This window comes from Camellia sinensis, unplaced genomic scaffold (assembly GCF_055761805.1).
Source record: "Camellia sinensis isolate YWXY unplaced genomic scaffold, ASM5576180v1 Unanchor2, whole genome shotgun sequence".
In the NCBI taxonomy this organism is placed as follows: Eukaryota; Viridiplantae; Streptophyta; class Magnoliopsida; order Ericales; family Theaceae; genus Camellia; species Camellia sinensis.
This window is the reverse complement of record NW_028129079.1, coordinates 10,320,700-10,347,184: the sequence shown is the minus strand read 5'-3', so window position 1 is coordinate 10,347,184 and position 26,485 is coordinate 10,320,700.

The window sequence follows — 26,485 nt, the reverse complement described above, 5'->3', positions numbered from 1 at the left end:
GAGTTATGCCGACCGTAGGAGGAGGCCTTTGGCGTTTGAGGTAGGTGATCATGTCTTTCTGAAGATATCACCTAGGCGAGGTCTGATGAGGTTTGGGAAGAGTGGGAAGTTGTCCCCTCGGTTTATTGGTCCTTTTGAGATCCTTGAGAGGATAGGTGAGGTTGCTTATCGGTTAGCCTTACCGCCGCAGTTGTCCGGAGTGCATGATGTGTTTCATGTGAGTATGCTTCGGAAGTATGAACCAGATCCATCACATGTGTTGGATTGGACTAATTTAGAGGTAGATGAGGATGCCTCGTATGAGGAGAGACCGGTTCGGGTCTTGGATAGGCGGGATCAGGTCCTGCGTGGCAAGACCATTCCTTTGGTGAAAGTCTTGTGGAAACATCACGGAGTGGAGGAAGCCACTTGGGAACGTGAGTTGGAAGTCCGTGAGAAATATCCGGACTTGTTTGTTGATATGTAATCTTGTATTTAAATTTTACATTTTGTTGAACTTAAGAGCTTTTATATATGTCTTAAGTTGTGAAACATTGAAATTGTTTTGGTTATTGGAAGTATGTTTTGGAACTTGCCTCATACGGAAGTTGAATGTGATACTATATGTGTTGAATATATTGTTGAAATTGGAAGGATAGTGCATAATGTTGATGCATGTTGATAATACATATGTGGTTTACATATTGTGATATGTCTCTTGTTAAAGGGATGGGATGACCGGTAATGGGTCGAATTGTTGAATGTTCAAGTGTAACATTGATTAAAAGGGAGAAAAACTTGTTGTTGAAAACTTGTGCTTAATTTCGGGGGCGAAATTCTTTAAGGGGGGGAGGTTATAGCGATCCCGGGTTTACCCTTGTTGTACAGTGATCCGGACATGTGTCCGTGGATGTTGGTAGTTGTTTATTATCTTGTTTACATCCTTTCTTACTTTGTATTTGAGTTATAGGATGTGTTGGGCGGGTTGGTTACAGGTTGGTTGAGTTTAGAAACCAAAACTAGTTGCCCAGATTTTTGGCCTGTCCGCTCGAGCGGAGGTGTTGGCGCTCGAGCGGGGAATACATCCATCCAGTATCTTGTTGTGCAGTGTTGTGAGCTCGAGCGTAGGGATTGGGAGCTCGAGCGGAGGCCTGGTTCTGCTAAAGTGCTGGGCGAGTGCATTCTGCGCTCGAGCGGGAGGTTGGCCGCTCGAGCGGAAGTCTGTGAGTGGCCGCTCGAGCGGGGTGTTTTACGCTCGAGCGGAAGACTGGGTTTAAGTCCCGAAATTGTGACTTTTCAAATCACTTTTTCACTTTCTCTTCTCTCTCTTACTTTTCCAAAAACACCATTGTTGAGTCTTTCTCTCTAGATACTACCTTCTCTCTAGGTTTTGATCTAGTAGGAGTGATTTACTCACCTTTGGCCTTTACAAAAAAGTTGTTGATCGTCGGGGGCTTCATTTTAATCTGAAAATCTCGGGTTTTGGAGCACGTTGAGTTTTGTCTTCTTCTCCCTTGGAGCTCCGAATTTGAGGTAGGGATAACCTACTCCTCTCTATGGGTTTTGTCTTTAAATTTTGGTATTTTGAGATGTTGGGCTTGGTTTGGTAATTTGTGAAAGTTTGGGGCTTCTGTGCAATTATACAAAAGTTGGGGTTTTATTTATAATAAACCTAGATGCATGTTTAGCATGAAAAAAATAGAATGATTGCTGAATCATTGAAGAAAATGGGACCTAAGGGTTGAAATGGTAATTATGGAAAATGGCCTAATTACATTGTTTAATTAATTGGGATAATTAATTGGTGAGAAATGAGGAAATGAAATGTTGATTGAATATCCATTTGCGCATTTATTTTCTGTTTTAGAAATAACTGCTTGGGGCTATCGGTGGAGGATAGTCGTGATTGTTGTAGACAATGTATGTTGATTAGGCAAACTGAAACTAATCAATGGAATGTGTTATGGAACTTGACAATTGCTAGAATACATTAATTGTTTGTATTGTGTGATTGTATATAGAACCAATGTGTTTATATACGTTATGTGTAGAGGAGGAGATAGGGGATGTACTCCGCGGTTTAGGGGAAGATAGGGGATGGACCTCTAAACCGGATAGGTATTTGGAGGAGATAGGGGATGTAATCCGTAGACAGAGCTCATATGCTTGTCTAGAGAAGTGAAGATAGAGCTCATATGCTTATCTTTGTGAAGTGAAGTGTGGATACAGCTTGTATGCTTATCTGTGGATATTGTTGATATACATATCTGTTGTAGAGTGTGGATACAGCTTGTATGCTTATCTGTGGATATTGTTGATATACATATCTGTTGAGAATGTGGATATAGCTTTTATGCTTATCTGAATGTGAGATATAGTTTTTATACATATCTGTGGAAATGATGATAGAGCTAGCATGCTTATCTGTTGAAAAAGGGAAAATGAAAAGTAATTGGGACTTGTAAGTCATTGACATAAATATGTAATTTATGTGATTGTATCAGTGTTGACCAACTATCAATTGCTAATGTTTTAGTCATTGTCCATGGTTGGTTTAGTGTATTTCTACTGGGCTGTGGCTCACCCTATATGGGAATATCATTTTCAGGTGCAGGAAGCATGCCACCTCCAAGGACGTAGCTGGGAGGCTAGTGGCGGGCATAGTTTTGTCGTTTTACTTTTGATGTATTACATGTAATTTCAAGCCAAGGGCTTAATGTGTAAACGAGTTAGAACTCTTTGTTGTAACCAAGTGTTAACTTGGAAAGCTGTAAGCCCGTAGGGCATTTTGTTATGAGGTTAACATGTAATACTTATGTTTTATCTGATGGGTTTATTGTTATTATTTTGAGGGCGTTACAACTTGGTATCAGAGCGTACCGGGTTTGAATACTTTGGGTACGTGGGAAGTGATTAGTATCACAATGGGTTTGTCTCGCTTGATAGAGACTTAGATGTAGTATCATATGTTATGTGCTGAATTGATAACATGCTTATGTGACTATGTGGGTATGGGATTTAATTTCTAGGATGTTGATTGGATCCTTGAGTTTCTGGGAGTCTTGTTGGAAAAGCACTTGATCAATGCTGTTTCTAACCGGAACTCTAGTAACGTCTCGGGACTATCATTATCCGGAAATGAAGTTCGTAAGTGCTTATGTGTTTATGTGCTTATGTGGAGTGAATTACAGTTGTCCATGCACTAGGACGTGAGTGTTTAGTTTCGGCACATTTATGAATGTGCTAACGTTCTGTGTTGCCTTTATTAGGATGTCAGGACGAGGAAGAGGTGCTAGGCGTGGTAGACCTGCGAGGCAGGAAGTACCGTTACAGGGTGAGATTCCGGCAGTGCAGGAGGGAGTTGGGCAGGCCAATGTGGCCGAGCCAGTAGGTCAGCAGGCCATGGGTGCCTTGGCCAGAGAGATAGCAGGAGCTTTGGGTATTCTTAGAGCTGGGAATCAGGCAGCTGAGACAGGGCCTTCCTTCTTGAAGAGGGAGTTCTTCCGGTGTAATCCGGATGAGTTTATCGGGGATCCTAAAGAGCCGCTTAAGGCAGATGAATGGCTCGAACAGACAACGAAGACGTTTGAGATGCTTGGCATCGAGGACGGAGCACTGAAAGTGACCTTGGCATCCTTCCAATTGAAGGGAGATGCGGGTCAATGGTGGAAGTACGAGAAAGTTCGTGTTGGTGGTACTTGGGAGGCGTTTGTGAATGCTTTTCAGGAGAGGTTTTTGTCTGCAGTAGCAAGGGAGAAGCTGAGGGATCAGTTTAGCCGGCTTAATCAGCAGGGCTTGTCAGTGGCCGAGTTTGAGGCTACTTTTACCAGTCTGTCTAGGTTTGCACCTGAACTGGTGGCGTCTGAGGAACGCCGTTGCTATGAGTTTGAGCGGAAGTTGAGGCGGGGCCTCAAGTTGAGAGTTGGTGGGTCTTATATTCGAGACTATAGACACCTAGTGGATGCTGCAGCTCATATGGAGCTTATGATGCAGGAGGAGGATGAGGGTCAGAGAGGCTCCAAGAGGAGCCAGGATAGTCAGAGTGATGGCAGGAGACAGAAGGGTAATAACCCTCAGCAGTCTCAGGGTGCAGTCTCTAGATCGACCTTTCCAGTGCCTAGTGTAGGCTCGGGGAGAGGCAGTCAGGGAGAATTCATTTGTTACAAGTGTGGCCAGCTGGGTCACAAGGTTTCTGTTTGCCCGCAGAAGGGTGGGGGTCAGAAAGCTGCTTCTTCTTCAGCTAGACCGCCGAGTCAGAGTTTGGGCAGGGGGCAGCTCTTGATTTGTTATCAGTGTGGACAACCTGGGCACATGAAGAGGTTTTGCCCACAGTTGAGTGCCACTTCGGGAGCGTCTGGTTCTAGGCAGACGCAGGGTTTTCAGCCAGCTCAGTCTGTGCAGGCCTCGAGGGCCAATCCGGGAGCTTCGTCATCCCAGTCTGTGCAGCAGTCTTTTGCTCCGAGAGGTGAGCAGGTAGACCAGGGGCCTACGGGGCGCGTGTATGCTGTTACCGCGCAGGATTTAGTACCGGCTCCATCAGTAGTGAGAGGTACTTTTCTGTTTTGCAACTCAGTTGCTAATGTGTTGATAGACACGGGTGCATCTCATTCTTTTGTATCTGTTGCATTTGCATCTGTTTTGGAATTGGAGTTAGCACAGTTAGCATCTCCTATTTGTGTGGTATCGCCTTTGGGTGGTGAGTTGATCCTGAAACAGGGTGTTAGAGGATGTGATATTGAGGTCGCCGATTATAGGCTTCCTTTTCCGTTTGTTGTCATGCCCATGAAGGGTTTTGATGTTATTTTGGGTATGGACTGGTTATCGTCATACCGGGCTGTTATTGATTGCTACCGCCAGAGGGTTACATTGTGTACCTTGAGCGGGGAGTGGTTCCATTTCTTGGGAGACTGGGTTGGTAGTGTTTTGCCACCGGGGTATGATTCGCGAGGGCGAAGTGAGCTTAGTGGTCTACTTGCTAGCTTTGAGAGTAGTAAGTGTGATGAGACACTGATTGTGTTGCCGAGGGTGGTTTGTGAGTATTCGGATGTTTTTCCCGAAGATCTTGTTAGTTTGCCACCTCACCGAGAGATAGAGTTCTCTATTGATTTAGTGCCTGGTACGGCGCCGATTTCTATGGCACCTTACCGTTTTGCTCCAGCAGAGTTGGTTGAGTTGAAAGTTCAGCTCCAGGAATTGCTCGATAAGGGCTTTGTTCGCCCTAGTGTTTCACCGTGGGGAGCACCGGCACTCTTTGTTAAAAAGAAAGATGGTGCCTTGAGATTGTGTATAGACTACCGGAAGTTGAATCGGGCTACGGTTAAGAATAAGTATCCTATGCCCCGTATAGATGATTTGTTTGACCAGTTGAAGGGTTCCCGTTGTTTCTCTAAGATAGACTTGAGATCGGGTTACCATCAGTTAAGGGTCAGGGAGGAAGATATTCCGAAGACGGCATTCCGTACGCGGTATGGCCATTATGAGTTTCTGGTGATGCCATTTGGGCTTACCAATGCACCGGCAGTCTTTATGGACTTGATGAACCGGATTTTCCGGGAGTTCTTAGACCGATTTGTGGTTGTTTTCGTGGACGATATCCTTATCTATTCGTCTTCTGAGGAGGAGCACGAGGCACACTTGAGAGTGGTGCTTGAGTTACTTAGAGCCCATAGGCTGTATGCCAAGTTTGGGAAGTGTGAGTTCTGGCTGAGGGAAGTCAAATTCTTAGGCCACGTGGTATCCGGGGAAGGGGTGTCTGTTGATACATCCAAGGTTGAGGCAGTGCAAGATTGGGCACAGCCTAAGAGTGTGTTTGAGATCCGCAGTTTTCTGGGATTAGCTGGGTATTACCGTCGGTTTGTGAAGGATTTCTCCAGGTTAGCGTCACCGTTGACTAGACTGACTCGGAAGGGAGTCAAGTTTGTGTGGAGTGAGACTTGTGAAAAGTCGTTCCAAGAGTTGAAAGTTAGATTGACCACCGCTCCGGTATTGATTATTCCGGAGAGAGGGTTGGGTTATGCGGCTTATTGTGATGCCTCACGAGAGGGTTTAGGTTGTGTGTTGATGCAAGAGGGGAAAGTGGTAGCTTATGGCTCACGTCAGTTGAAAATACACGAGAAGAATTACCCCACACACGACCTAGAGTTAGCAGCTGTGATCTTTGCCTTGAAAATCTGGAGGCACTACCTTTATGGTGAGAGGTTCGAGGTATTCTCGGATCATAAGAGTTTGAAGTATCTGTTTACACAGAGAGACTTGAATCTGAGGCAGAGGAGGTGGATGGAGTTCATCGAGGATTATGATTTTGAGTTGCATTATCATCCGGGAAAGGCCAATGTTGTGGCCGATGCCCTTAGTAGGAAGACCATTAGTGATGTAGCTTGTATAGCCATCCGGGAATGGGTGATGTTGGGAGCACTTGGCGAGTTTGATTTGCTACTGGGCGAATCTGTCGAGGCTGCGGCCTTGTTTTCTGTTGTTGTGCAGCCTACACTTATGATTAGAGTGTTAGAGGCACAGAGAGGTGACCTTGAGGTAGAATCCCTCCGAGAGAAGATCTCCAGTGGGAAAGTTGAGAAGGGTTTGACGGTGTATCCCGACCTGAGTGTGAGATACCGAGACCGTTTGTTTGTACCGGAGTCTTGCCGAGAGGAAGTACTCCGAGAGTTTCACCATTCGCGCCTTGCGGTGCATCCGGGAGGTACTAAGATGTATCAGGATTTAGGTCGCCAGTTTTGGTGGCGGGGTATGAAGAGAGATGTGGCTGTTTTCGTATCGAAGTGCCTTACTTGCCAGCAAGTGAAGGCCGAGCATCAGAGGCCAGCGGGTTTGTTGCAACCCTTGCCTATTGCCGAGTGGAAGTGGGAGCATGTCACTATGGACTTCGTTGTGGGTCTTCCGAGGACTCAGCGGGGTAGTGATGCTATTTGGGTGGTTGTAGACCGGTTGACTAAGTCGGCGCACTTTATTCCTATGCGCGTGAGAGATTCGGTAGATCATCTTGCCGACTTGTATATTCGGGACGTAGTAAGATTGCACGGGGTCCCAGTGACGATCGTCTCAGATAGAGATCCTCGTTTTACTGCTAGGTTGTGGCAGAGTTTGCAGAGTGCCTTGGGCACTAAGTCGACCTTTAGTACGGCTTATCATCCTCAGACTGACGGGCAGTCCGAGCGTACTATTCAGATCCTCGAGGATATGCTTCGGGGTTGTGTCCTGGACTTCAGTGGGACGTGGGAGAGGCACTTGCCATTGGTAGAGTTTGCCTACAACAACAGTTTTCAGTCTAGCATCGGTATGGCACCATTTGAGGCCTTGTATGGCCGACCGTGTAGGTCTCCAGTTTGTTGGGCCGAGGTGGGTGATGCACCTTTGTTGGGTCCGGAGTTGGTTAGGGAGACGACGGAGAAAGTTGAGCTTATCCGTAAGAGGCTTGTTACAGCCCAGAGTCGACAAAAGAGTTATGCCGACCGTAGGAGGAGGCCTTTGGCGTTTGAGGTAGGTGATCATGTCTTTCTGAAGATATCACCTAGGCGAGGTCTGATGAGGTTTGGGAAGAGTGGGAAGTTGTCCCCTCGGTTTATTGGTCCTTTTGAGATCCTTGAGAGGATAGGTGAGGTTGCTTATCGGTTAGCCTTACCGCCGCAGTTGTCCGGAGTGCATGATGTGTTTCATGTGAGTATGCTTCGGAAGTATGAACCAGATCCATCACATGTGTTGGATTGGACTAATTTAGAGGTAGATGAGGATGCCTCGTATGAGGAGAGACCGGTTCGGGTCTTGGATAGGCGGGATCAGGTCCTGCGTGGCAAGACCATTCCTTTGGTGAAAGTCTTGTGGAAACATCACGGAGTGGAGGAAGCCACTTGGGAACGTGAGTTGGAAGTCCGTGAGAAATATCCGGACTTGTTTGTTGATATGTAATCTTGTATTTAAATTTTACATTTTGTTGAACTTAAGAGCTTTTATATATGTCTTAAGTTGTGAAACATTGAAATTGTTTTGGTTATTGGAAGTATGTTTTGGAACTTGCCTCATACGGAAGTTGAATGTGATACTATATGTGTTGAATATATTGTTGAAATTGGAAGGATAGTGCATAATGTTGATGCATGTTGATAATACATATGTGGTTTACATATTGTGATATGTCTCTTGTTAAAGGGATGGGATGACCGGTAATGGGTCGAATTGTTGAATGTTCAAGTGTAACATTGATTAAAAGGGAGAAAAACTTGTTGTTGAAAACTTGTGCTTAATTTCGGGGGCGAAATTCTTTAAGGGGGGGAGGTTATAGCGATCCCGGGTTTACCCTTGTTGTACAGTGATCCGGACATGTGTCCGTGGATGTTGGTAGTTGTTTATTATCTTGTTTACATCCTTTCTTACTTTGTATTTGAGTTATAGGATGTGTTGGGCGGGTTGGTTACAGGTTGGTTGAGTTTAGAAACCAAAACTAGTTGCCCAGATTTTTGGCCTGTCCGCTCGAGCGGAGGTGTTGGCGCTCGAGCGGGGAATACATCCATCCAGTATCTTGTTGTGCAGTGTTGTGAGCTCGAGCGTAGGGATTGGGAGCTCGAGCGGAGGCCTGGTTCTGCTAAAGTGCTGGGCGAGTGCATTCTGCGCTCGAGCGGGAGGTTGGCCGCTCGAGCGGAAGTCTGTGAGTGGCCGCTCGAGCGGGGTGTTTTACGCTCGAGCGGAAGACTGGGTTTAAGTCCCGAAATTGTGACTTTTCAAATCACTTTTTCACTTTCTCTTCTCTCTCTTACTTTTCCAAAAACACCATTGTTGAGTCTTTCTCTCTAGATACTACCTTCTCTCTAGGTTTTGATCTAGTAGGAGTGATTTACTCACCTTTGGCCTTTACAAAAAAGTTGTTGATCGTCGGGGGCTTCATTTTAATCTGAAAATCTCGGGTTTTGGAGCACGTTGAGTTTTGTCTTCTTCTCCCTTGGAGCTCCGAATTTGAGGTAGGGATAACCTACTCCTCTCTATGGGTTTTGTCTTTAAATTTTGGTATTTTGAGATGTTGGGCTTGGTTTGGTAATTTGTGAAAGTTTGGGGCTTCTGTGCAATTATACAAAAGTTGGGGTTTTATTTATAATAAACCTAGATGCATGTTTAGCATGAAAAAAATAGAATGATTGCTGAATCATTGAAGAAAATGGGACCTAAGGGTTGAAATGGTAATTATGGAAAATGGCCTAATTACATTGTTTAATTAATTGGGATAATTAATTGGTGAGAAATGAGGAAATGAAATGTTGATTGAATATCCATTTGCGCATTTATTTTCTGTTTTAGAAATAACTGCTTGGGGCTATCGGTGGAGGATAGTCGTGATTGTTGTAGACAATGTATGTTGATTAGGCAAACTGAAACTAATCAATGGAATGTGTTATGGAACTTGACAATTGCTAGAATACATTAATTGTTTGTATTGTGTGATTGTATATAGAACCAATGTGTTTATATACGTTATGTGTAGAGGAGGAGATAGGGGATGTACTCCGCGGTTTAGGGGAAGATAGGGGATGGACCTCTAAACCGGATAGGTATTTGGAGGAGATAGGGGATGTAATCCGTAGACAGAGCTCATATGCTTGTCTAGAGAAGTGAAGATAGAGCTCATATGCTTATCTTTGTGAAGTGAAGTGTGGATACAGCTTGTATGCTTATCTGTGGATATTGTTGATATACATATCTGTTGTAGAGTGTGGATACAGCTTGTATGCTTATCTGTGGATATTGTTGATATACATATCTGTTGAGAATGTGGATATAGCTTTTATGCTTATCTGAATGTGAGATATAGTTTTTATACATATCTGTGGAAATGATGATAGAGCTAGCATGCTTATCTGTTGAAAAAGGGAAAATGAAAAGTAATTGGGACTTGTAAGTCATTGACATAAATATGTAATTTATGTGATTGTATCAGTGTTGACCAACTATCAATTGCTAATGTTTTAGTCATTGTCCATGGTTGGTTTAGTGTATTTCTACTGGGCTGTGGCTCACCCTATATGGGAATATCATTTTCAGGTGCAGGAAGCATGCCACCTCCAAGGACGTAGCTGGGAGGCTAGTGGCGGGCATAGTTTTGTCGTTTTACTTTTGATGTATTACATGTAATTTCAAGCCAAGGGCTTAATGTGTAAACGAGTTAGAACTCTTTGTTGTAACCAAGTGTTAACTTGGAAAGCTGTAAGCCCGTAGGGCATTTTGTTATGAGGTTAACATGTAATACTTATGTCTTATCTGATGGGTTTATTGTTATTATTTTGAGGGCGTTACATAAATAAAAAAGGAAGTTGAGTAGAAAAGAAACTTGATTGAAAAAGGAAGTAAAATAAAAATAAAAATGGAAGTTGCAGAAAATTAAAACTGGAAGTTCATTCAAGAAACCACTATACGTTAACGATCTATTTGGAAATTAAATAAAAAAGGAAGTTGAGTAGAAAAGAAACTTGAATGAAAAAGGAAGTTAAATAAAAATAAAAATGGAAGTTGCAGAAAATTAAAAATAGAAGTTCATTCAAGAAACCACTATACCTTAACGATCTATTAGGAAATTAAATAAAAAAGGAAGTTGAATAGAAAAATAACTTGAATAAAAATGGAAGTTGAATAATAATAAAAACGGAAGTTGCGGAAAATTAAAAATTAAAGTTCATTCAAGAAACCACTATACCTTAATAATCTATTTGGAAATTAAATAAAAAAGGAAGTTAAATAGACAAGTAAATTGAATATAACTGGAAGTTGAATAAAAATAAAAATGGTTGTTACAGAAAATTAAAAATAGAAGTTCAATCCAGAAACCAGTATACCATAAAGATCTATTTGGAAATTAAATAAAAAAGGAAGTTGAGTAGAAAAGAAACTTGAATAAAAAAGGAAGTTAAATAAAAATAAAATTGGAAGTTGCAGAAAATTAAAAATGGAAGTTAATTCAAGAAACCACTATACCTTAACGATCTATTAGGAACTTAAATAAAAAAGGAAGTTGAATAAAAAAATAACTTGATAAAAAATGGTAGTTGAATAAAAATATAAATGGAAGTTGCAGAAAATTAAAAATGGAAGTTCATTCAAGAAACCACTATACCTTAACGATCTATTTGGAAATTAAATAAAAAATGAAGTTTAATAGAAAAGTAAATTGAATAAAAATGGAAGTTGAATAAAAAGAAAAGTGAAAGTTGCATAAAATTAAAAATGGAAGTTCAATCCAGAAACCACTATACCTTAACCATCTATTTGGAAATTAAATAAAAAAGGAAGTTGAATAGAAAAATAACTTGAATAAAAATGGAAGCTGAATAAAAATAAAAATGGAAGTTGCAGAAAATTAAAAATGGAGGTTCATTCAAGAAACCACTATACGTTGACGATCGATTTGGAAATTAAATAAAAAAGGAAGTTAAATAAAACTAAAAATGGCAGTTGCAGAAAATTAAAAATGGAAGTTTATTCAAGAAACCACTATACCTTAACCATCTATTTGGAAATTAAATAAAAAAGGAACTTTAATAGAAAAGAAAATTGAATAAAAACGTAAGTTGAATAAAAATAAAAATGAAAGTTGTACAAAATTAAAAATGAAAGTTCAATCCAGAAACCAGTATACCTTAACGATCTATTTGGAAATTAAATAAAAAAGGAAGTTGAATAGAAAAGAAACTTGAATAAAAAAAGAAGTTAATGGAAATAAAAATGGAAGTCGCAGAAAATTGAAATTGGAAGTTCATCAAAGAAACCACTATACCTTAACGATCTATTTGAAAATTAAATAAAAAAGAAGTGGAATAGAAAAATGACTTGAATAAGAATGGAAGTCGAATAAAAATAAAAATGGAAGTTGCATAAAATTAAAAATGGAAGTTAATTCAAGAAACCACTATATCTTAACGATCTATTTGAAAATTAAATAAAAAAGGAAGTTTAATAGAAAAGTAAATTGAATAAAAGTGGAAGTTGAATAAAAATAAAAATGGAAGTTGCAGAAAATTAAAAATGGCAGTTCATTCAAGAAACCACTATACCTTAACGATCTATTTGCAAATTAAATAAAAAAAGAAGTTGAATAGAAAAATAACTTAAATAAAAATGGAAGTTAAATAAAAATTAAAATGAAAGTTACACAAAATTAAAAATGGATGTTCATTAAAGAAACCATTATACCTAAACGATCTATTTGGAAATTAAATAAAAAAGGAACTTTAGTAGAAAAGAAAATTGAATAAAAATGGAAGTTGAACAAAAATAAAAATGAAAGTTGCATAAAATTAAAAATGGAAGTTCAATCCAGAAACCATTATACCTTAACGATCTATTTAGAAATTAAATAAAAAATGAAGTTCAATAGAAAAATGACTTGAATAAAAACGGAAGTCGAATAAAAATAAAAATGGAAGTTCATTCAAGAACCACTATACCTGAACTGTCTATTTGGAAATTAAATAAAAAATGAAGTTTAAAAGAAAAGTAAATTGAATAAAAATGAAAGTTGAATAAAAATAAAAATGAAAGTTGCATAAAATTAAAAATGGAAGTTCAATCCAGAAACCACTATACCTCAACGATCTATTTGGAAATTAAATAAAAAATGAAGTTGAGTAGAAAAGAAACTAGATTGAAAAAGGAAGTTAAATAAAAATAAAAATGGAAGTTGCAAAAAATTAAAAATGGAAGTTCATTCAAGAAACCACTATACCTTGACGATCTATTTGGAAATTAAATAAAAAAGGAAGTCGAATAGAAAAATAACTTGAATAAAAATGGAAGTCGAATAAAAATAAAAATGGAAGTTGCAGAAAATTAAAAATTGAAGTTCATTCATGAAACCACTATACCTTAACTATCTATTTGGAAATTAAATAAAAAAAGGAAGTCGAATAGAAAAATAACTTTAATAAAAATGGAAGTCGAATAAAAAAAAATAGAAGTTGCAGAAAATTAAAAATGGCAGTTCATTCAAGAAACCACTATACCTTAACGATCTATTTTGAAATTAAATAAAAACGGAAGTTTAATAGAAAAGTAAATTAAATGAAAATGGAAATTGAATAAAAATAAAAATGAATGTAGCGTAAAATTAAAAATGGAAGTTCAATCCAGAAACCACTATTCCTTAACGATCAATTTGGAAATTAAATAAAAAAGGAAGTTGAGTAGAAAAGAAACTTGATTCAAAAAGGAAGTTAAATAAAAAAAAAATGGAAGTTGCAGAAAATTAAAAACGGAAGTTCATTCAAGAAACTACTATACCTTAACGATCTATTTGGAAATTAAATAAAAAAGGAAGTTGAGTAGAAAAGAAACATGAATGAAAAAGGAAGTTAAATAAAAATAAAAATGGAAGTTGCTGAAAATTAAAAATAGAAGTTCATTCAAGAAATCACTATACCTCAACGATCTATTAGGAAATTAAATAAAAAAGGAAGTTGAATAGAAAAATAACTTGAATAAAAATGGAAGTTGAATAATAATAAAAACGGAAGTTGCAGAAAATTAAAAATTGAAGTTCATTCGAGAAACCACTATACCTTAGTGATCTATTTCGAAATTAAAAAAAAAGGAAGTTAAATAGAAAAGTAAATCGAATAAAAATGGAAGTTGAATAAAAATAAAAATGGAAGTTGCAGAAAATTAAAAATGGAAGTTCAATGCGGAAACCAGTATACCTTAACGATCTATTTGGAAATTAAATAAGAAAGGAAGTTGAGCAGAAAAGAAACTTGTATAAAAAAGGAAGTTAAATAAAAATAAAGATGGAAGTTGCAGAAAATTATAAATGGAAGTTAATTCAAGAAACCACTATACCTTAACAATCTATTAGGAACTTAAATAAAAAAGGAAGTTTAATAGAAAAGTAAATTGAATAAAAATGGAAGTTGAATAAAAAGAAAAGTGAAAGTTGCATAAAATTAAAAATGGAAGTTCAATCCAGAAACCACTATACCTTAACCTTCTATTTGGAAATTAAATAAAAAAGGAAGTTGAATAGAAAAATAACTTGAATAAAAATGGAAGCTGAATAAAAATAAAAAGGGAAGTTGCAGAAAATTAAAAATGGAAATTAATTCAAGAAACCACTATACCTTAACGATCTATTTGGAAATTAAATAAAAATGGAAGTTGAATAGGAAAATAACTTGAATAAAAATGGAAGTTGAATAAAAATAAAAATGGAAGTTGTAAAAAATTAAAAAAGGAAGTTCATTAAAGAAACCACTATACCTTAACGATCTATTTCGAAATTAAATAAAAAAGGAACTTTAATAGAAAAGAAAATTCAATAAAAATGGAAGTTGAATAAAAATAAAAATGAAAGTTGCATAAAATTGAAAATGTAAGTTCAATCCAGAAACCATTATACCTTAACGATCTATTTGGAAATTAAATAAAAAAGGTAGTTGAATAGAAAAGAAGCTTGAATAAAAAATGAAGTTGAATAGAAATAAAAATGGCAGTTGCAAAAAATTAAAATTGGAAGTTCATTCAAGAAACCACTATACCTTAACGATATATTTGGAAATTAAATAAAAAAGAAAGTTTAATAGAAAAGTAAATTGAATAAAAATGGAAGTTGAATAAAAAAAAAATGGAAGTTCAATCCAGAAATCACTATACCCTGACGATCTATTTGGAAATTAAATAAAAAAGGAAGTCGAATAGAAAAATAACTTGAATAAAAATGGAAGTCGAATAAAAATAAAAATGGAAGTTGCAGAAAATTAAAAATTGAAGTTCATTCATGAAACCACTATACCTTAACTATCTATTTGGAAATTAAATAAAAAAAGGAAGTCGAATAGAAAAATAACTTGAATAAAAATGGAAGTCGAATAAAAAAAAATGGAAGTTGCAGAAAATTAAAAATGGAAGTTCATTCAAGAAACCACTATACCTTAACGATCTATTTTGAAATTAAATAAAAACGGAAGTTTAATAGAAAAGTAAATTAAATAAAAATGAAAATTGAATAAAAATAAAAATGAATGTAGCGTAAAATTAAAAATGGAAGTTCAATCCAGAAACCACTATACCTTAACGATCAATTTGGAAATTAAATAAAAAAGGAAGTTGAGTAGAAAAGAAACTTGATTGAAAAAGGAAGTTAAATAAAAATAAAAATGGAAGTTGCAGAAAATTAAAAATGGAAGTTCATTCAAGAAACTACTATACCTTAACGATCTATTTGGAAATTAAATAAAAAAAGAAGTTGAGTAGAAAAGAAACTTGAATGAAAAAGGAAGTTAAATAAAAATAAAAATGGAAGTTGCTGAAAATGAAAAATAGAAGTTCATTCAAGAAATCACTATACCTCAACGATCTATTAGGAAATTAAATAAAAAAGGAAGTTGAATAGAAAAATAACATGAATAAAATTGGAAGTTGAATAATAATAAAAACGGAAGTTGCGAAAAATTAAAAATTGAAGTTCATTCGAGAAACCACTATACCTTAGTGATCTATTTGGAAATTAAAAAAAAAAAAGGAAGTTATATAGAAAAGTAAATCGAATAAAAATGGAAGTTGACTAAAAATAAAAATGGAAGTTGCAGAAAATTAAAAATGGAAGTTCAATGCGGAAACCAGTATACCTTAATGATCTATTTGGAAATTAAATAAGAAAGGATGTTGAGTAGAAAAGAAACTTGTATAAAAAAGGAAGTTAAATAAAAATAAAAATGGAAGTTGCAGAAAATTAAAGATGGAAGTTCATTCAAGAAATCACTATACCTTAACGATCTATTTTGAAATTAAATAAAAACGGAAGTTTAATAGAAAAGTAAATTAAATAAAAATGGAAATTGAATAAAAATAAAAATGAATGTAGCGTAAAATTAAAAATGGAAGTTCAATCCGGAAACCACTACACCTTCACGATCGATTTGGAAATGAAATAAAAAAAGAAGTCGACTAGAAAAGAAACTTGAATAAAAAATGAAGTTAAATAAAAATAAAAATGGAAGTTGTATAAAATAAAAAATGGAAGTTCATTCTAGAAACCACTATACCTTAACGATCTATTTGGAAATTAAATAAAAATGGAAGTTGAATAGAAAAATGACTTGAATAAAAACGGAAGTCGAATAAAAATAAAAATGGAAGTTGCAGAAAATTAAAAATGGAAGTTCATTCAAGAAACCACTATACCTTAACGATCTATTTTGAAATTAAATAAAAATGGAAATTGAATAAAAATAAAAATGAATGTAGCCTAAAATTAAAAATAGAAGTTCAATCCAGAAACCACTATACCTTAACGATCAATTTGGAAATTAAATAAAAAAGGTAGTTGAGTAGAAAAGAAACTTGAGTGAAAAAGGAAGTTAAATAAAAATTAAAATGGAAGTTGCAGAAAATTAAAAATGGAAGTTCATTCAAGAAACTACTATACCTTAACGATCTATTTGGAAATTAAATAAAAAAGGAAGTTGAGTAGAAAAGCAACTTGAATGGAAAAGGAAGTTAAATAAAAATAAAAATGGAAGTTGCTGAAAATTAAAAATAAAAGTTCATTCAAGAAATCACTATACCTCAACAATCTATTAGGAAATTAAATAAAAAAGGAAGTTGAATAGAAAAATAACTTGAATAAAAATGGAAGTTGAATAATAATAAAAACGGAAGTTGCAGAAAATTAAAAATTGAAGTTCATTCGTGAAACCACTATACCTTAGTGATCTATTTCGAAATTAAAAAAAAAGGAAGTTAAATAGAAAAGTAAATCGTATAAAAATGGAAGTTGAATAAAAATAAAAATGGAAGTTGCAGAAAATTAAAAATGGAAGTTCAATGCGGAAACCAGTATACCTTAACGATCTATTTGGAAATTAAATAAGAAAGGAAGTTGAGTAGAAAAGAAATTTGTATAAAAAAGGAAGTTAAATAAAAATAAAAATGGAGGTTGCAGAAAATTATAAATGGAAGTTAATTCTAGAAACCACTGTACCTTAATGATCTATTAGGAACTTAAATAAAAAAGGAAGTTTAATAGAAAAGTAAATTGAATAAAAATGGAAGTTGAATAAAAAGAAAAGTGAAAGTTGCATAAAATTAAAAATGGAAGTTCAATCCAGAAACCACTATACCTTAACCTTCTATTTGGAAATTAAATAAGAAAGGAAGTTGAATAGAAAAATAACTTGAATAAAAATGGAAGCTGAATAAAAATAAAAATGGAAGTTGCGGAAAATTAAATATGGAAGTTCATTCAAGAAACCACTATACCTTAACGATCGATTTGGAAATTAAAAAAAAATGGAAGTTGAATAGGAAAATTACTTGATTAAAAATGGAAGTTGAATAAAAATAAAAATGGAAGTTGTAAAAAATTAAAAAAGGAAGTTCATTAAATAAAGCACTATACCTTAACGATCTATTTGGAAATTAAATAAAAAAGGAACTTTAATAGAAAAGAAAATTCAATAAAAATGGAAGTTGAATAAAAATAAAAATGAAAGTTGCATAAAATTAAAAATGTAAGTTCAATCCAGAAACCATTATACCTTAACGATCTGTTTGCAAATTAAATAAAAAAGGAAGTTGAATAGAAAAGAAGCTTGAATAAAAAATGAAGTTGAATAGAAATAAAAATGGAAGTTGCAGAAAATTAAAATTGGAAGTTCATTCAAGAAACCACTATACATTAACGATATATTTGGAAATTAAATAAAAAAGAAAGTTTAATAGAAAAGTAAATTGAATAAAAATGGAAGTTGAATAAAAAAAAAATGGAAGTTCAATCCAGAAACCACTACACCTTCACGATCGATTTGGAAATTAAATAAAAAAGGAAGTCGACTAGAAAAGAAACTTGAATAAAAAAGGAAGTTAAATAAAAATAAAATTGGAAGTTGTAGAAAATAAAAAATGGAAGTTCATTCAAGAAACCACTATACCTTAACGATCTATTTGGAAATTAAATAAAAATGGAAGTTGAATAGAAAAATGACTTGAATAAAAACGGAAGTCGAATAAAAATAAAAGTGGAAGTTGCATAAAATTAAAAATGGAAGTTCATTCAAGAAACCACTATACCTTAACGATCTATTTTGAACTTAAATAAAAACGGTAGTTTAATAGAAAAGTAAATTAAATAAAAATGGAAATTGAATAAAAATAAAAATGAATGTAGCGTAAAATTTAAAATGGAAGTTCAATCAAGAAACCACTATACCTTAACGATCAATTTGGAAATTAAATAAAAAAGGAAGTTGAGTAGAAAAGAAACTTGATTGAAAAAGGAAGTTAATTAAAAATAAAAATGGAAGTTGCAGAAAATTAAAAATGGAAGTTCATTCAAGAAACCACTATACCTTAACGATCTATTTGGAAATTAAATAAAAATGGAAGTTGAATAGGAAAATAACTTGAATAAAAATGGAAGTTGAATAAAAATAAAAATGGAAGTTGTAAAAAATTAAAAAACGAAGTTCATTAAAGCAACCACTATACTTTAACGATCTATTTGGAAATTAAATAAAAAAGGAACTTTAATAGAAAAGAAAATTCAATAAAAATGGAAGTTGAATAAAAGTAAAAATGAAAGTTGCATAAAATTAAAAATGTAAGTTCAATCCAGAAACCATTATATCTTAACGATCTATTTGGAAATTAAATAAAAAAGGAAGTTGAATAGAAAGGAAGCTAGAATAAAAAATGAAGTTGAATAGAAATAAAAATGGCAGTTGCAGAAAATTACAATTGGAAGTTCATTCAAGAAACCACTATACCTTAACGATATATTTGGAAATTAAATAAAAAAGAAAGTTTAATAGAAAAGTAAATTGAATAAAAATGGAAGTTGAATAAAAAAAAAAAATGGAAGTTCAATCCAGAAACCACTACACCTTCACGATCGATTTGGAAATTAAATAAAAAAGGAAGTCGACTAGAAAAGAAATTTGAATAAAAAAGGAAGTTAAATAAAAATAAAAATGGAAGTGGCAGAAAATAAAAAATGGAAGTTCATTCAAGAAACCACCATACCTTAACGATCTATTTGGAAATTAAATAAAAATGGAAGTTGAATAGAAAAATGACTTTAATAAAAACGAAAGTCGAATAAAAATAAAAATGGAAGTTGCATAAAATTAAAAATGGAAGTTCATTCAAGAAACCACTATACCTTAACGATCTATTTGGAAATTAAATAAAAACGGAAGTTTAATAGAAAAGTAAATTAAATAAAAATGAAAATTGAATAAAAATAAAAATGAATGTAGCGTAAAATTAAAAATGGAAGTTCAATCCAGAAACCACTATACCTTAACGATCAATTTGGAAATTAAATAAAAAAGGAAGTTGAGTAGAAAAGAAACTTGATTGAAAAAGGAAGTTAAATAAAAATAACAATGGAAGTTGCAGAAAATTAAAAATGGAAGTTCATTCAAGAAACTACTATACCTTAACGATCTATTCGGAAATTAAATAAAAAAAGGAAGTTGAGTAGAAAAGAAACTTGAATGAAAAAGGAAGTTAAATAAAAATAAAAATGGAAGTTGCAGAAAATTAAAAATAGAAGTTCATTCAAGAAATCACTATACCTCAACGATCTATTAGGAAATTAAATAAAAGAGGAAGTTGAATAGAAAAATAACTTGAATAAAAATGGAAGTTGAATAATAATAAAAACGGAAGTTGCAGAAAATTAAAAATTGAAGTTCATTCGAGAAACCACTATACCTTAGTGATCTATTTCGAAATTAAAAAAAAAAAGGAAGTTGAATAAAAATAAAAATGGAAGTTGCAGAAAATTAAAAATGGAAGTTCAATCCGGAAACCAGTATACCTTAACGATCTATTTGGAAATTAAATAAGAAAGGAAGTTGAGTAGAAAAGAAACTTGTATAAAAAAGGAAGTTAAATAAAAATAAAAATGGAAGTTGCAGAAAATTAAAAATGGAAGTTAATTCAAGAAACCACTATACCTTAACGATCTATTAGGAACTTAAATAAAAAAGGAAGTTTAATAGAAAAGTAAACTGAATAAAAATGGAAGTTGAATAAAAAGAAAAGTGAAAGTTGCATAAAATTAAAAATGGAAGTTCAATCCAGAAACCACTATACCTTAACCTTCTATTTGGAAATTAAATAAAAAAGGAAGTTGAATAGAAAAATAACTTGAATAAAAATGGAAGTTGAATAAAAATAAAAATGGAAGTTGCAGAAAATTAAAAATGGAAGTTCATTCAAGAAACCACTATACCTTAACGATCTATTTGGAAATTAAATAAAAATGGAAGTTGAATAGGAAAATAACTTGAATAAAAATGGAAGTTGAATAAAAATAAAAATGGAAGTTGTAAAAAATTAAAAAAGGAAGTTCATTAAAGAAACCACTATACCTTAACGATCTATTTGGAAATTAAATAAAAAAGGAACTTTAATAGAAAAGAAAATTCAATAAAAATGGAAGTTGAATAAAAATAAAAATGAAAGTTGCATAAAATTAAAAATGTAAGTTCAATCCAGAAACCATTATACCTTAACGATCTATTTGGAAATTAAATGAAAAAGGATGTTGAATAGAAAAGAAGCTTGAATAAAAAATGAAGTTGAACAGAAATAAAAATGGCAGTTGCAGAAAATTAAAATTGGAAGTTCATTCAAGAAACCAGTATACCTTAACGATATATTTGGAAATTAAATAAAAAAGGAAGTTTAATAGAAAAGTAAATTGAATAAAAATGGAAGTTGAAAAAAAAAAATGGAAGTTCAATCCAGAAACCACTACACCTTCACGATCGATTTGGAAATTAAATAAAAAAGGAAGTTAAATAAAAATAAAAATGGAAGTGGCAGAAAATAAAAAATGGAAGTTCATTCAATAAACCACTATACCTTAACGATCTATTTGGAAATTAAATAAAAATGGAAGTTGAATAGAAAAATGACTTGAATAAAAACGGAAGTCGAATAAAAATAAAAATGGAAGTTGCATAAAATTAAAAATGGAAGTTCATTCAAGAAACCACTATACCTGAACTGTCTATTTGGAAATTAAATAAAAAAGGAAGTTTTATAGAAAAGTAAATTGAATAAAAATGGAAGTTGAATAAAAATAAAAATGAAAGTTGCATAAAATTAAAAATGAAAGTTCAATCCAGAAACCACTATACCTTAACCATCTATTTGGAAATTAAATAAAAAATGAAGTTGGGTAGAAAAGAAACTTGATTGAAAATGGAAGTTAAATAAAAATAAAAATAGAAGTTGCAAAAAATTAAAAATGGAAGTTCATTCAAGAAACCACTATACCTTGACGATCTATTCGGAAATTAAATAAAAAAGGAAGTCGAATAAAAATAAAAATGGAAGTTGCAGAAAATTAAAAATGGAAGTTCATTCATGAAACCACTATACCTTAACTATCTATTTGGAAATTAAATAAAAAAAGGAAGTCGAATTGAAAAATAACTTGAATAAAAATGGAAGTCGAATAAAAAAAATGGAAGTTGCAGAAATTTTAAAATGGAAGTTCATTCAAGAAACCACTATACCTTAACGATCTATTTCGAAATTAAATAAAAACGGAAGATTGATAGAAAAGTAAATTGAATAAAAATGGAAATTGAAAAAAAATAAAAATGAATGTAGCGTAAAATTAAAAATGAAGTTCAATCCAGACACCACTATACCTTAACGATCAATTTGGAAATTAAATAAAAAAGGAAGTTGAGTAGAAAAGAAACTTGATTGAAAAAAGGAAGTTAAATAAAAATAAAAATGGAAGTTGCAGAAAATTAAAAATGAAAGTTCTTTCAAGAAACCACTATACCTTAACGATCTATTTGGAAATTAAATAAAAAAGGAAATTGAGTAGAAAAGAAACTTGAATGAAAAAGGAAATTAAATAAAAATAAAAATGAAAGTTGCAGAAAATTAAAAATAGAAGTTTATTCAAGAAATCACTATGCCTTAACGATCTATTAGGAAATTAAATAAAAAAGGAAGTTGAATAGAAAAATAACTTGAATAAAAATGGAAGTTGAATAATAATAAAAATGGAAGTTGCAGAAAATTAAAAATTGAAGTTCTTTCGAGAAACCACTATACCTTAGTGATCTATTTGGAAATTAAATAAAAAAGGAAGTTGAATAAAAATAAAAATGGAAGTTGCAGAAAATTAAAAATGGAAGTTCATTCATGAAACCACTATACCTTAACTATCTATTTGGAAATTAAATAAAAATGGAAGTTGAATAGAAAAATGACATGAATAAAAACGGAAGTCGAATAAAAATAAAAATGGAAGTTGCATAAAATTAAAAATGGAAGTTCATTCAAGAAACCACTATACCTGAACTGTCTATTTGGAAATTAAATAAAAAAGGAAGTTTTATAGAAAAGTAAATTGAATAAAAATGGAAGTTGAATAAAAATAAAAATGAAAGTTGCAAAAAATTAAAAATGGAAGTTCAATCCAGAAACCACTATACCTTAATCATCTATTTGGAAATTAAATAAAAAATGAAGTTGGGTAGAAAAGAAACTTGATTGAAAATGGAAGTTAAATAAAAATAAAAATAGAAGTTGCAGAAAATTAAAAATGGAAGTTCATTCAAGAAACCACTATACCTTGACGATCTATTCGGAAATTAAATAAAAAAGGAAGTCGAATAAAAATAAAAATGGAAGTTGCAGAAAGTTAAAAATGGAAGTTCATTCATGAAACCACTATACCTTAACTATCTATTTGGAAATTAAATTAAAAAAGGAAGTCGAATTGAAAAATAACTTGAATAAAAATGGAAGTCGAATAAAAAAAAATGGAAGTTGCAGAAAATTAAAAATGGAAGTTCATTCAAGAAACCACTATACCTTAACGATCTATTTCGAAATTAAATAAAAACGGAAGTTTAATTGAAAAGTAAATTGAATAAAAATGGAAATCGAAAAAAAATAAAAAAGAATGTAGCGTAAAATTAAAAATGGAAGTTCAATCCAGAAACCACTATACCTTAACGATTAATTTGGAAATTAAATAAAAAAGGAAGTTGAGTAGAAAAGAAACTTGATTGAAAAAGGAAGTTAAATAAAAATAAAAATGGAAGTTGCAGAAAATTAAAAATGGAAGTTCATTCCAGAAACCACTATACCTTAACGATCTATTTGGAAATTAAATAAAAAAGGAAGTTGAGTAGAAAAGAAACTTGAATGAAAAAGGAAGTTAAATAAAAATAAAAATGGAAGTTGCAGAAAATTAAAAATAGAAGTTTAATCAAGAAATCACTATACCTTAACGATCTATTAGGAAATTAAATAAAAAAGGAAGTTGAATAGAAAAATAACTTGAATAAAAATGGAAGTTGAAAAATAATAAAAAAGGAAGTTGCAGAAAATTAAAAATTGAAGTTCATTCGAGAAACCACTATACCTTAGTGATCTATTTGGAAATTAAATAAAAAAGGAAGTTAAATAGAAAAGTAAATCGAATAAAAATGGAAGCTGAATAAAAATAAAAATGGAAGTTGTAGAAAATTAAAAATGGAAGTTCATTCATGAAACCACTATACCTTAACGATCTATTTGGAAATTAAATAAAAATGGAAGTTGAATTGGAAAATAACTTGAATAAAAATGGAAGTTGAATAAAAATAAAAATGGAAGTTGTAAAAAATTAAAAAAGGAAGTTCATTGAAGAAACCACTATACCTTAACGATCTATTTGGAAATTAAATAAAAAAATACTTTAATAGAAAAGACAATTCAATAAAAATGGAAGTTGAATAAAAATAAAAATGAAAGTTGCATAAAATTAAAAATGTAAGTTCAATTCAGAAACCATTATACCTTAACGATCTATTTGGAAATTAAATAAAAATGGAAGTTGAATAGAAAAGAAGCTTGAATAAAAAATGAAGTTGAATAGAAATAATAATGGAAGTTGTAGAAAATAAAAATTGGAAGTTCATTCAAGAAACCACTATACCTTAACAATATATTCGGAAATTAAATAAAAAATGAAGTTTAATGGAAAAGTAAATTGACTAAAAATGGAAGTTGAATAAAAAAAAATGGAAGTTCAATCCAGAAACCACTATACCTTGACGATCGATTTGGAAATTAAATAAAAAAGGAAGTCGACTAGAAAAGAAACTTAAATAAAAATAAAAATGGAAGTTGCAGAAAATTAAAAATGGAAGTTCATTCAAGAAACCACTATACCTTAACGATCTATTTGGAAATTAAATAAAAATGGAAGTTGACTAGAAAAATGACTTGAATAAAAGCGGAAGTCGAATAAAAATAAAAATGGAAGTTGCATAAAATTAAAAATGGAAGTTCATGCTAGAAACCACTATACCTGAACTGTCTGTATGGAAATTAAATAAAAAAGGAAGTTTAATAGAAAAGTAAATTGAATAAAAATGGAAGTTGAATAAAAATAAAAATGAAAGTTGCATAAAATTAAAAATGGAAGTTCAATCCAGAAACCACTATACCTTAACGATCTATTTGGGAATTAAATAAAAAATGAAGTTGAGTAGAAAAGAAACCTGATTGAAAAAGGAAGTTAAATAAAAATAAAAATGGAAGTTGCAGAAAATTAAAAATGGAAGTTCATTCAAGAAACCACTATACCTTGACGATCTATTTGGAAATTAAATAAAAAAGGAAGTCGAATAGAAAAATAACTTGAATAAAAATGGAAGTCAAATAAAAATAAAAATGGAAGTTGCAGAAAATTAAAAATGGAAGTTCATTCATGAAACCACTATACCTTCACTATCTATTTGGAAATTAAATAAAAAAAGGGAGTCGAATAGAAAACTAACTTGAATAAAAATGGAAGTCGAATTAAAAAAAAATGAAAGTTCCAGAAAATTAAAAATGGAAGTTCATTCAAGAGACCATTATACCTTAACGATATATTTTGAAATTAAATAAAAACGGAAGTTTAATAGAAAAGTAAATTGAATAAAAATGGAAATTGAATAAAAATAAAATGAATGGAGCGTAAAATTAAAAATGGAAGTGCAATCCAGAAACCACTATACCTTAACGATCAATTTGGAAATTAAATAAAAAAGGAAGTTGAGTAGAAAAGAAACTTGATTGGAAAAGGAAGTTAAATAAAAATAAAAATGGAAGTTGCAGAAAATTAAGAATGGAAGTTCATTCAAGAAACCACTATACCTTAACGATCTATTAGGAAATTAAATAAAAAAGGAAGTTGAATAGAAAAATAACTTGAATAAAAATGGAAGTTGAATAATAATAAAAACGGAAGTTGCAGAAAATTAAAAATTGAAGTTCATTCGAGAAACCACTATACCTTAGTGATCTATTTGGAAATTAAATAAAAAACGAAGTTAAATAGAAAAGTAAATCGAATAAAAACGGAAGTTGAATAAAAATAAAAATGGAAGTTGCAGAAAAGTAAAAATGGAAGTTCAATCCAGAAACCACTATACCTTAACCATCTATTTGGAAATTAAATAAAAAAGGAAGTTGAATAGAAAAATAACTTGAATAAAAATGGAAGCTGGAGAAAAATAAAAATGGAAGTTGCAGAAAATTAAAAATGGAAGTTCATTCAAGAAACCACTATACCTTAACGATCTATTTGGAAATTAAATATAAATGGAAGTTGATTAGGAAAATAACTTGAATAAAAATGGTAGTTGAATAAAAATAAAAATGGAAGTTGTAAAAAATTAAAAAAGGAAGTTCATTAAAGAAACCACTATACCTTAACGATTTATTTGGAAATTAAATAAAAAAGGAACTTTAATTGAAAAGAAAATTCAATAAAAATGGAAGTTGAATAAAAATAAAAATGAAAGTTGCATAAAATTAAAAATGTAAGTTCAATCCCGAAACCATTATACCTTAACGATCTATTTGGAAATTAAATAAAAAAGGAAGTTGAATAGAATAGAAGCTTGAATAAAAAATGAAGTTGAAAAGAAATAAAAATGGAAGTTGCAGAAAATTAAAATTGGAAGTTCATTCAAGAAACCACTATACATTAACGACATATTTGGAAATTAAATAAAAAAGGAAATTTAATAGAAAAGTAAATTGAATAAAAATGGAAGTTGAATAAAAAAAAATGGAAGTTCAATCCAGAAACCACTATACCTTGACGATCGATTTGGAAATTAAATAAAAAAGGAAGTCGACTAGAAAAGAAACTTGAATAAAAAAGGAAGTTAAATAAAAATAAAAATGGAAGTTGCAGAAAATTAAAAATTGAAGTTCATTCAAGAAACCACTATACCTTAATGATCTGTTTTGGAAATTAATTAAAAATAGAAGTTGAATAGGATAATAACTTGAATAAAAATGGAAGTTGAATAAAAATAAAAATGGATGTTGCACAAAATTAAAAATGGAAGTTCATTAAAGAAACCACTATACCTTAACGATCTATTTGGAAATTAAATAAAAAAGGAACTTTAATAGAAAAGAAAATTGAATAAAAATGGAAGTTGAATAAAAATAAAAATGAAAGTTTCATAAAATTCAAAATCTATGTTCAATC